The 11336-nt window shown below is 38.8% G+C and overlaps 1 long non-coding RNA gene across 2 annotated transcripts in view; it reads right to left on the reverse strand.

Moving 5' to 3' along the window:
* Positions 1 to 10977, reverse strand: part of LOC142142872 (uncharacterized) — a 93151-nt gene extending 82174 nt beyond the window's left edge. For both annotated transcript variants that reach the window (XR_012689368.1, XR_012689369.1), the window contains exon 1: positions 10866 to 10977. This is a non-coding gene — a long non-coding RNA (uncharacterized LOC142142872). The remainder of the gene's footprint in view (positions 1 to 10865) is intronic.
* Between the last annotated feature and the right edge of the window lie 359 nt (positions 10978 to 11336).

Here is an 11336-nt window from a genome sequence, read left to right on the forward strand (position 1 = left end):
CGGCCCTGAGCACGCCCTCTGCATATGCTGGAAGGATCACCCACAGTCCAGTTCCAGATTTGGCTAATGAAGGTGTGAATGTTGTACACCGGGAGGAGGATATTGATGTAGCTGGCGCTGAGGAGGATGTTGATGATTATGATGCAGACAGATACCAAATTGCCTTTCTCAATTTCTATTTATATTCTAGATTATATAACGGCTGAATAGTTTTCTATTTTACTCCTAGTGGAGAGGGGATCTGATGCAGACAGATACCAAACAGCCTTCGTCCATTTCTTTGTATATTTGAATTTCTATTTCTACAGTCTATGCAGGCTGCTTTTTTTTATATTCAACTACAAGTGTAGGGCGGAGGGGGGGGGGGGCATAGATAGCCACCAAAGTAACGTGGTCCATTTAATTTCACTTTCTAGCTCCACAGTCTGTGCAGCCTGCTTTTTTTATCTTCAAAGTATTTACAAGCCTTGCAATCTAAATTAACTAGAGGTAGTGACGTGCTAGAACTCCACCCTCTATATGCTGCAGAGGATGGAGGAGCATCAAAAGGCCATTCAAGCCTACACAGCCACCTACGACATAGGAAAAGGAGTGGGGATGCGCCTGAGTCAAGCGCACTGGAGAATGATTTCCGTGTTGTGCAAGGTTCTGCAGCCATTTGAACTTGCGACACAAGAAGTCAGTTCCGACACTGCCAGCTTGAGTGAGGTGATTCCCCTGATCAGGCTTTTGCAGAAGCAGCTGGAGAAAGTGAGGGAGGAGCTGGTAAACCATTGCGATTCCACCAAGCATGTAGTTCTTGTGGATGAAGCCCTTCGTACGTTTTGCCAGGATCCGAGGGTGGTCAGTCTTTTAAAGTCAGAGGAATACATTTTGCCCACCGTTCTCGATCCTCGGTTTAAAGCGTATGTTGTGTCTCTGTTTCCGGCGGACACAAGTCTACAGCGGTGCAAAGACCTGCTGGTCAGGAGATTGTCCTCTGAAGAGGACTGTGACATGCCACCAGCTCCACCTTCATTTTCATCCCTGTTTGTGCAGTTCCAAAAAAGAGGAACTGCCATTTCTATTGCTACCTTCTTTCTTTCTATATTTAAAAAAAAAAAAAAAATAACTGACATTTATAGTACTACCTTCTTTCTTTCTCTATTTAAAAGAAACTAAATAACTGCCATTTCTAGTAATACCTTCTTTCTTTCTAGATTTAAAACAAAAAAAAAAATGCCATTTCTAGTACTACCTTCTTTCTTTCTATATTTAAAACAAAAAAAGCCTGTCATTTCTATTACTACGTTAATTGTTTGTGCAGTCACAAAAAAGAGGAACTGCGCCCTTAACTGCTATGTTGGTTTTAGACGTCCATCCGGTGTCCGCCATCTGTTCCCTGGAATTCTGACCAGTTGAGGGTGTATTTATTATATTGTGGCCCCGGTATCAAATTGGGTACCGGGGCCACCCCACTACGCAGTCCAGATACTTGTTTGGTGGAATTCTGACCAGTTGAGGGTGTATTAATTATATTGTGGCCCCGGTATCAAATTGGGTACCGGGGCCACCCCACTACGCAGTCCAGATTTTTTTGGGGGGGAATTCAGACCCGTGGAGGTTTTTTTTATTAATTATATTGTGGTGACCACTCCTCTACGCAGTCCAGGTACATTTTTTGGTGCGATTCATACCAGTTGATGGTTTTCTTATTATATTGTGGTGACCACTCCTCTACGCAGTCCAGATACATTTATTGGTGCGAATCATACAAGTTCAGGGTTTTTAAATTATATTGTGGTGACCACTCCTCTACGCAGTCCAGGTACATTTTTTGGTGCGATTCATACCAGTTGATAGTTTTCTTATTATATTGTGGTGACCACTCCTCTACGCAGTCCAGATACATTTATTGGGGCGAATCATACAAGTTCAGGGTTTTTAAATTATATTGTGGTGACCACTCCTCTACGCAGTTCAGGTACATTTTTTGGTGCGATTCATACAAGTTCAGGGTTTTTAAATTATATTGTGGTGACCACTCCTCTACGCAGTCCAGGTACATTTTTTGGTGCGATTAAGACCAGTTGATGGTTTTCTTATTATATTGTGGGGACCACTCCACTACGCAGTCCAGAAAGATACCTCGTTGCAATGTTTTGGAGTAATAAGAATATTGTGAGGTGTTCAGAATACACTGTAAATTAGTGGAAATGATTGTTATTGAATGTTATTGAAGTTAATAATAGCGTAGGAGTTAAAATAAGCCCAAAAACGTGATTTTTGAACTTTTTATGCTTTTTTCAAAAAATATCCGAATCCAAATCCTTAAATCCGAACCAAAACCTTTCGGCAGGTGTTTTGCGAAACAAATCCGAACCCAAAACATCAAGAAAATCCGAATCCAAAACACAAAACACGAGACACCAAAAGTCGCCGGTGCACATCCCTAGTATTTAAACTATATATTAATGTGTTTTTTTAGAGTAGATAATAACTTTTAATCTCCCTTGATTGTGAAATCAACTTAGATTAGGTCCTGTTTACATGAGCAATATTTAGTCAATTTTAAAGTGCTGCTTTCCCTCTTTCTCTTGTGTGTGACCTCAGCGCTAACTCTGCACAGCATAGGAATCATTGATTCCTTTACAGGAAGTGATATTTAAGATGATGCATGACAGATCAATAGCACACCTGCCAACCTTTTGAAACTTCTTTCCGGGAGATCCCAGGCAGGGGGGCGGGGTTGGAGGTCGGGAGGGGCGGGGTGCGGTGAATGATGCGATTTACCGCAAATCGCGTCATTTTGACAGGAAGATCCCGTTTGCGGGATATTTGCCTGCTCTCCCGGGAGTCCGGGAGACCTACCCGAATTTTGGGAGTCTCCCGGACATTCCGGGAGAGTTGGCAAGTATGATCAATAGTACCTAAAGCATAACATATAATAAGACTGGTGTGCATGGAAAAAAGAACTTATCTCTTAAACACAAAATTATTACAAATATTTTAAGTTTTGATTGGCTTGTAAAACCTTTGCATACAGTACATACAGTATGTGTTAATATTATAAGGCTTTCAAATAAGGCAATTTGTAGTTTGTTTTTTGTGCCTAAAATAAAAAATACATTGGTTTCACATAGGGTAGATTACAATTTTAAATTCAGTTTATATATAGAACTTGTACAGTTTATATACACTGGTGTCTATTCTCAAACATTCTTCAATATTGGAGCATCCTCCATTTCAATGATAGTCAAGAAAAACTATCAACAGAAGAAAATAAGAACAGAAGGACGGCGTGCATGATAAAGCGCACATATCTCAGAACTTGTTTGTGAATTTCACACTTTGCGACTAGAAACATAAATACCATGTGCTGGGGTATTCATATTTCACAATTGCAGATGTCTTCTGTCTGTATGCCATGTAAATAATTGTCACATCTTCTTCCCTACAGCCTTTTACATCCCCCAGACAGATACCTTGACTGAAATAGAATTTTGCTCTAACGCTGTCCGATGAATCACAGTTAAATAAATGTTTGAATTTAGTACAGCCATCAAGTCTATATCTCATTATAATCTGTGATTCAAATGCCTTTCCTATTCAACCAACCTAAGTGCTTACCTTCTCTTCCCAAAATTCAAAAACTGCACTTCACTGTTTTAGTTTAGATTTTTTCCATCCGATAAGCAGGATTGTATATGGCAACCAGAAAATGTAAAAATATAAATTCAGTTATACATAATTCAGCAAGTCCATATTTAAATCATGAGGTGTATATTTAATGAGTTTAAAATTATTTATATAATAGTTTTTTTGATGGCATGCATTTCATATCCTGTCTTCTAGGCAAATCATTCTGTAATACCCTTTAACAGTGTCATCTAGGAAGGCGTAATTCAAAAGGCTACACAGTTGAAGAGAATAGACCTGCTTTGATTGAAAAAATATTTTAGTTGCAATCTAATTTTCAGATGAATAAAGAATTTCTCATAAGTAGCTTGCATCTCATCCTGCCGGCAAATGGAAAAATAGAGGAGCCCTCTGCACTCTAGAAACGATAGGCTAAAATTCAATTTCCACTGCTGATTAATGTTATATTTGCACTAATATTAGGTTTGCTTCAGCCAATGTTTTATTGCTAGTGATTCTTGGCATTATTTATTTATTTATGTATTTTGCACTGTTCTCAAAGATTCAATTTCAAGAAACAAACTGGCAAGGAATAACAATAAGAGCAATAATAATAGTATAGAGAAACAGAGGTGAACTTTGGAAGCACATCTTTACTCTGCAAACAGATGTGTCTGTATGTTTGCACACACAGTAAAAGATAAGCACCCAGAAATGTGGCAGTTGAAATTTGCAACTATTGTTTTTCCTTTTTTATAGTAGTATTGTGAATATATAGCTTATCAAAGAGATGACTGTTTGGCTCTCGCCATTTTACTTACAAGTTATCTACTTACTGAAATACTTAACCATCTGTGATTGACAGAGCTGGAGATCTTTGCGAGGATCCTTAGCGACAACGAGGAACATTTTTGTGATACTTTATTTTTAATATTTTTTTTTCATAACTATTAGATGTCTTTTCTGAAGGACTGCATTTAGCTTTCTCTCACAAAATACATTAACCTTTGTTGTGCCACTGTGACGTACACAGTGATATAACAGCAGAGCCCTGGGGCAACAGACTGCAATTACAGTAGAAAGTGTTTTGGTATAACCACATCCATTTTTTTCTTGAAATCCCTGTTGGCACTAAACTCTTTTGAGGCCTACAGCAACGTTAGCTGTATGTACAGGCTGGTACTTGATGACCCACTCTTCACTTACACTAGCTATCTTGGATAAGTTTATATGGGAGCACTGTCCAATGGAACTTTACCTTTAGCAAGCTCTTCTTAAGGACGTTTGTATAATGTAGTTGTCTGAGGGATAATTATTCCCTATGACAAGTACTCTTGCTAGCACATAATTAAGTGCAATGAGTTTAAAATACCCCATGGAATTTAGATCTGGTGGGATTTAGTGCTCGCTATTCTGTAAAAAAGCCTTGTTATCATGTCAATGATTCCTCGGACATTCACATTCACAAGAAGTGGGTGATGCTCCATTGGCCAGCATATGTGAGCGGACTCTAAGTGGGTAATAATTCCTAGGTCTCTCTCATAAAGATCTCCTATCTAGAAATAGGTATTTAGGGCAGTGGTTATGTGCTCTTTCCTGACGGATGCATAAAAAAATTGTAGGTCTGTCTGTATAGTTGCGAAGTGGGCCTAGCAAATATGTGGACATACACACATGATACTTTAAAGTGATTGTCCAGCCACTGGACAAATGTTAGAAACCCCTAACTCACTGAGCAGTGAATTTAGCTAAATTGAATAGGAGAAGGTAGATTGAGTCCTTTCAGCTTCAACTGTATTTGGCATATACAGTGCCATCTAGCTCCTAGAGTCAGAAAACAGGAAGGGACAACCATATTTGCTATATGAGATTGCAAAACTCTTTTATCACCTAATATGTACACGTGAGGCTTATAAAATCTGTAAACTTCAGCAGCTCATAATGGGTGAACAAAAATGATGTCTGGGCAGAAAGGTGTGATTGTGGTTTGTAAAATGTGACATAGCAAGTAAAATTCATGAAACATTGCTTTTCAGCTCCATCTGGCAATGCAGATTTTGAAGACCAATATACAATACAGATAACATTTTGGTGACCATTGTACAATATATAGTGTCATCTAATGGCTATTATGTAATATGGATGGCTCAGGCAAGATAACATTATAGTGATCAATATACAATAGAGTCTAGTATGGTGATTAAAACACACATTGATGACCACTACTTAGTGGTAATCAGGGGCAGACCTAGGGGTAAATGTATCAAGCTGAGAGTTTTCCGGCAGATTTGAAAAGTGGAGATGTTGCCTATAGCAACCAATCAGATTCTAGCTATCATTTTGTAGAATGTACTAAATAAACGATAGCTAGAATCTGATTGGTTTTTCCAACCCGATGGAAAACTCTCAGCTTGATACATTTACCCCCTAGTTTTTTTTATGGGGGGTGATTTTGCATAGCCATGCCCCTTCTTCACTCTGATTGGTTGGTTCCAGGTGAACCATGCCCCCTTTCCCCTATTATCAGACCACTCCACTGCAATTTAATGGGATGAAGATTGCTGTAATCGGGGAGGGGGGGGGTTTGGCCTGATCGCCCCACCTGGATCCGCCAGTGATGGTAATCAATGGTATCACAGTGGTTAGCATTGCTGCCTCAAAAGGGGCTATGTGTTTGATACCAATCAGGGCACTATCTGTGTTTCTATGTTCTCCCCACGTTTGCAAGGACTTCCTCCAGGTGTTTCCTTTTTCTCATATACTTCATTGACATACTGGTAGGTAATTGGCTTATGGTGAAATTAACCTTAACAAGTGTTTTTGTGTCTTTATGGTAGGAACTATAGATTGCAAGCAACACTGGGTCAGGCACTGATGTAAATGATTAATTACTCTCTGTAATATATGTGCGCTGTATGAATATATATATACATATATATAATGAAAGAAAAAAGGGTGCACTTAATTAAAAAATACTCAGCACTGTGCATAGCCCATGCAGAAAAGATAAACCACAATTGTTCCAAAAAGTCATTCAAATTCATTCAATCCAAGTCATTAAGAAATGGAATAAAAAAAGAGAAGAAAATACATTACACTGCCTGACTGTAATATATATATATATTGGAAATGGTACTATATGGAAATAGTACTATGGTACCTCTACTCAATCAATGTCACTGAGGTGTTAGAAAGAAACTGTAACTTTTGTCTCCTTGCTTTACAGCACAAACTCTTGACCTGGAACCTTCCTCCTGGTTTAAAGTTAGGAGAAAATGCTCATTTCAGTAGACTGAACTGCCAAGACAGAAATATTTAAGAAAATCTTGAGGATACAGGCAAGTGACATATTTTTCAGTCCATACCAATCTGATATTCTTCTCAATCAACATTTAACACCCATGTTACCCACAAATGTTCTATTTGAGGGCACCATATTGGTATTTCACATTATTATTATTATTATTATTATTGGTATTTGGAAACATGGTGGATTAGTTGTTAGCACTTCTACCTCACAGCACTGGGGTCATGAGTTCAATTCCTGACCATAGCCATATCTGTATAGAGTTTGAAAGTTCTCCCCATATTTGCGTGGGTTTCCTCTGGGTGCTCCGGTTTCCTCCCACACTAGAAAAATATACTGGTAGGTCAATTGGCTGCTATTAAATTGACCTTAGTCTCTCATAGGGGCCTATTTATCAATCATCTTTTTCCTGTAAATCCCCCGAAAACAGCCGTTTTCGGGGAATAGCCGCAAATCTAACTACCCTGCAAATTTATTATTGGTGCATCGCAGATATCTGCTGCGATGTCTATGGGGACAGCTATGGACCACAGGTACATAGCATAGCTCAGGCTGGCGTACATTACAGTTTCTAATCATTTTCAGCACTGTTAAGAGTGGAGCTTTACAGCGCATGTGCAGCCCTGTCACATGACCCAGGTCCTTCGGGTCAGTGCTGTTTGGATGCCTGTGCACTTGACCGAGTTATCAATCGGCGCATGCGCACAGGATTTGAAAGGAGGAACGAAGAAGCCATCCAGGAGATCGCATTACGAAGATGCAGTGGTAAGTTCTTTTTTTTCACAGGAACAGCAGTTTTTTTCATAAATATGAGAAATAGTTCAATCCTTATCAATGCGATAATCACTATGGATGATCACTACTTTAATTTGGTTTATGCTTGTTTATGTAACATGGTTTTGTGACACTATCAAGAAATTTCCTTTATTCTCAGCAAAGATCATCATGGCAGCTCAAACTGTGAGAATGTATAACTGGTGGACAAAACATAAATACAGGCTTTTTACACAGTTTATTAGAAGGGCTTTTATTTTTTATCTTGCACATTAAGGATATAGAAACACAATGAATTTAGATGGATGGCATGTTTAGTGTTTCTATAGGGGGTATACTGCTGTTGCTTCACCTGCAACCAACAACAGAGGTGTTTAAAATGGAACTTAACCGCATTTAAAAAGATATATATTACTCAAATCACCTTTTAGTAACAGATGATTTACAAATGATTGATATTATTTTGACATTCCCTATCAGGCATGCAGCAAGCAGAGCACTGTGACCTTTTAAGTTTTATTAACAATAAAGGCTACCCTCTTTATACTCCCTTTATAACAAAACCATCACCACCAGTTTCTAGCAACAAAAGTACATTCAAATATACTGATTCCATTAAAAGTCAACCTCTTTAAAACACATGCTTTGCTCTAAACTCTGCAGTTTGATACATTTTAAAAACAGCTGAAACTCAGTGTGGTACAGAAATCAATACATTTAATGCAGTTTTTCCACCAGCATACAGCATAAAAATGAATAACAATGATTTGCAATTTTTCATGTAACAACTTTAAAACAGTCTCCTTTCCACAGTATAAAAATAGCCTGCTACTGTTTTTCCAACTTTCCCATTAACAACGTAACTGAAGACTACGCTCTCAGAAGCAAGGCCCTCTCTACCCTATGTCTCATGTCTGCAACTCTCTTGTCTACTTCAAATGTACTTGCTATATTTTTATGTTTAACTTGTATTTGTGTGTTTTTTTATTTTTAATTTGTACTTGTATATTTGTTGCTTATAATTGTAATTGTATGAGTTACACTTATATGATTTGCTATTATGTTTAGTTTGTATTTGGGTTTTATGGTGACTATCTAGTAAGGGTGTGCACCGGCCACTTTTAGGGTTTTGGGTTTTGGGTTCTGATTAGCTTGAGGTTTTGGGTTCTGATTTGTTTTGCCAAAACATCCGACGAAAGGTTTTGGTTCTGATTTATTTTTAAAAAAGCATAAAAAGTGCTAAAAAACAGTTTTGTGTTTTTTTTTCACTCCTACGCTATTATTAACCTCAATAACATTCAATAACAATCATTTCCACTAATTTCCAGTCTATTCTGAACACCTCACAATATTGTTTTTAGGCCAAAAGGTTGCACCGAGGTAGCTTGAGCACATAATGCCAAAAAAAGAGGTACAAGATGGAATTGTTCTGGGCCCTCCCTCCCACCCCTCGCGAGATTCGACGCGAGACTTGGACGACAGAGCCTCGTTTTCAATTTTTTGCCCGCCGGAAATATCCGAACAGTGCTCGGATCCCGTTCTTATCTGCACTGTTCGGGTGGGCTCGGATTAGCGGAATCCGAGCCCGCTCATCTCTACTATCTAGTGCTGTGGAATTTGTAGAGTTTTACAAACAAACGATGATGATGATCATTGTTGAAAAGAAGCCCCTGGTCAAATTGAGACCATTTATGTCTTAAGCTGGGTGCCTGGCCATGTCATGTTAGGGCACACAACTGCCCCTCCAAGGGAGTGACTCGCACTTCCAAATTGCTAGGTCATGTCCAAAAAACATACCTGCAATGCCCCGTGCGCGAAGTTGTGAAAAAAGTCATGACAGCAGGACACTCCACTCAAAAAGAGGGGTTGTCCCATCTAAATCGAGACAGTGAGAAGGTCTGCTTTAACATATGTTCATAAATTCAGCATAAGTTAATGAAGTTGAAAAACATGAGCAGAAAGTTTTTCTCCTAAAATACTTCACAGTTTAATTACATTTATAGAGATGAGTGAACTTTTGTGCAAATAGAATTGTATGGCAAAATATGCAAAATTTCATGGCTGAATGATTTCAATATTTAGCTGAACAGTTTTGAAAATATTCTCTATTCACTAAAGTAGGAGATTGAGGAGGCATCAGGACTGCATTTAACATATTTGGTACTTTGTATGTGTTAAGCTACATTAAATTAGGGAGAGCGTAAGAATGAGCTTATCTGCCAAAGTGCTCAGAATGAGTCCCAATGGGGCAGGGACTGATGCGAGTTCTCTGTACAGCTCTGTGGAAATAGTGGGGCTATGTAATAGCTGATGATGATGATGATGATGATGATGATGATGATGATGAAGTATAAGCTGAGTATCAAAGTCAGATTTTTAGATCTGAGTCAGATCCCATCAGGATACTGTTCTAAACGTGGGTGGGGAACATGATACTGTATGTCAATCTACCACTGAAAGTTGCCTTCATAGTTTCTGTCTAAGAAATTAAATTTTGGGGTTCACTGCTTCTCTAAATACCTTTATGACATACAAAAAGTATTACAGCAGTGTTTATGCAGAAAAAATAAGCACGATTTCACATCAGATGTAGAAAAATATTTACAAACACAGAGGCTACATTTTGGCTAATACTATCTAAAAGTCATCAATAATAAACCTCATGTGGGATAAATGTATTAATAGTTTACTAAATAACAAGGGGCAACAATATGTCACTATCTGCTGTGGCAATACAGGAAAAGGGCACCTTGCAGTACAACGAGCACACTGATAGATTTCTATGCAGTTACATCTGACTGCCCTTGTAATTGTCTTACATGCCCTGCTAGCCACTTACAGCTCTCTCGTCTCTCAACATAAAGGTAATAGGTAAAAGAAGTAGAAAAAATAAATAAAGAGAAAAACAACAATTTCCCCCTTTTAAAGCCCTTCCCCCTGACATGTGCACACAGTATACGTGCAGCTCAAAGAGCATTATTGACCTGCTATTTCCTCCCCCTCATCCCACATCTGCCTGACTGCTCAGCTATTCGCTGTGTGCATTTAACCCTGTGCTGAGTGTGAGCTGTGTGCAAAGGGCTGGGGGAGCGTGGCTGTTGCTTCTTGTCCAGAGCAGCTCTTGTGACGTCAGTGTCAACACACATGGCAGAGCATGAGCACAGACCTGTGGACGTGCAATCCGGTAGGACGAGTTCCCCTCCTCCCTCCTCAGCTATTTAAATAGATGTTGACAACACGTGGGACACGTCAGGCCTGGATTGTCCTCAGCAGTCTCTGCTATCTCAAGGGAAAGACAGAGAGGGAAGTGTGTAAAAACCGGTTTGTGCAAGTGATCTGACTTGCACAACACAGAGAGTCTGTCTCTTTCACTAACGTTTGATACTTCAGGGTTGTTTTTATTCCACTACTTCTAGCTGTAAACAAAACTAAAAAAAAACAATGTATTTAGTATATACTGGGCCATGTATATGCTTCCTGCTTTTACATAATGCTGTCTATGTGTTCAGCATTGTCGTGCACATCAATACAGAATGAAGAGTTTGCAGGCTGACACACTGGCACTAATGATTATACTGTGCACTACATTCCTTATGAAATAGCAGTTTAATTCAGTCTGTATATTGTTTGAGTCTTT

Source organism: Mixophyes fleayi, chromosome 3 (assembly GCF_038048845.1).
Source record: "Mixophyes fleayi isolate aMixFle1 chromosome 3, aMixFle1.hap1, whole genome shotgun sequence".
In the NCBI taxonomy this organism is placed as follows: domain Eukaryota; kingdom Metazoa; phylum Chordata; class Amphibia; order Anura; family Limnodynastidae; genus Mixophyes; species Mixophyes fleayi.